Genomic DNA, 1888 nt, shown 5'->3' on the forward strand with positions numbered 1-1888 from the left:
TTAAAAAGTCCTTTGGAAAAATAAAAGTCCAAAGTGGTAGCCCATGTAACATACCACACGTATGTTATATAGCATTGATATATTTTAATAAATCTCTAATGGTATTGCTATTGCTAATCTTTTGTAAACCATATGTATACCTGTACTTCCTATACTGTATCATTATTGCGTTTGTCGAATAAATTATCTTTAAACACATATACACGTTGATATTCTTTTGCCTTCCGCGAATATCCCAGAGTACGAATGAGTTCTGTCTCTTTCGTACTCTCCTCCGTCCTGTACATCCTGCTTTAATATTTCTTATCTTCAAAAGTATGCGGTTTCATAGGAGGCTTCAATCTATTCTTGAATTTTGAAAATACTCGAAATTGCACCTGTGGAAGGCTGTATCTCGGATACGGCTGGGTTTAGGGCTTTTTCCTTCAAATTTTGAAAGATCTCTTAATGCAGAAAGTCAGAATGGTCCATAGAAGAGGCTGGTACAGGTGAAATTGCGGTAGGGCCACTTTCAAAAAATTCCTTTAGTTTTTGGAACTTGCAGTCTATTTCTAAAATTTCTGAATCTGAGTAAGTTCACTGGTTCTCTCAGAGATGGCGCCACTTATCATGTCCAGGAGGTGCTGCCCTCTTATCGGCGAAAATTCGAACTAATGCGAATTCTTTTATAAGATTTACCCATCGAAATTTCGGCGATGGCATTTTTAAAATGAATTCGGAATTATTTAAACTGAGAAAGTTCGCTCGTTCTCTCAGAGATGGCGCCACATATCATGCCCAGGAGGTGCTGCCCCCTTATCGGCGAAAATTCGAACTAATTCAAATTTTTTAATATTCATAAGTTCCGAAAAGTAAAAGAATTTTTTGAAAGTGGCCCTATCGCAATTTCACCTGTACCAGCCTCTTCTATGGACCATTCTGACTTTCTGCATTAAGAGATCTTTCAAAATTTGAAGGAAAAAGCCCTAAACCCAGCCGTATCCGAGATACAGCCTTCCACAGGTGCAATTTCGAGTATTTTCAAAATTCAAGAATAGATTGAAGCCTCCTATGAAACCGCATACTTTTGAAGATAAGAAATATTAAAGCAGGATGTACAGGACGGAGGAGAGTACGAAAGAGACAGAACTCATTCGTACTCTGGGATATTCGCATAGGGTAAAAGAATATCAACGTGTATAAGTGTTTGGATATTCGCGGAAGGCAAAAGAATATCAACGTGTATATGTGTTTAAAGATAATTTATTCGACAAACGCAATAATGATACAGTATAGGAAGTACAGGTATACATATGGTTTACAAAAGGTTAGCAATAGCAATACCATTAGAGATTCATTAAAATATATCAATGCAATATAATATACGTGTGGTATGTTATATGCGCTACCACTTCGGACTTTTTCTTTTCCGAAGAACATTTTAAAAACTTAGTTTTTAAGGATATATTAGGAGGAGAGTGATGGAGATATAGGAAGGAATAGGAGATTCGAAAAGTGTATGTGTTACAAGAGAATTTATTGGACAAATACACTAATGATACAGTATAGGAAGTACAGATATACATACACATATGGTTTACAAAAGATTAGCAATAGCAATACCATTAGAGATTCATTAAAATATATCAATGCAATATAATATACGTGTGGTATGTTATATGCGCTACCACTTCGGACTTTTTCTTTTCCGAAGAACATTTTAAAAACTTAGTTTTTAAGGATATACTAGGAGGAGAGTGATGGAGATATAGAAAGGAATAGGAGATTCGAAAAGTGTATGTGTTACAAGAGAATTTATTGGACAAATACACTAATGATACAGTATAGGAAGTACAGATATACATACACATATGGTTTACAAAAGATTAGCAATAACAATACCATTAGA

This window comes from Cephus cinctus, unplaced genomic scaffold (genome assembly GCF_000341935.2).
Source record: "Cephus cinctus unplaced genomic scaffold, Ccin1 Ccin1_scaffold0542, whole genome shotgun sequence".
NCBI lineage: Eukaryota > Metazoa > Arthropoda > Insecta > Hymenoptera > Cephidae > Cephus > Cephus cinctus.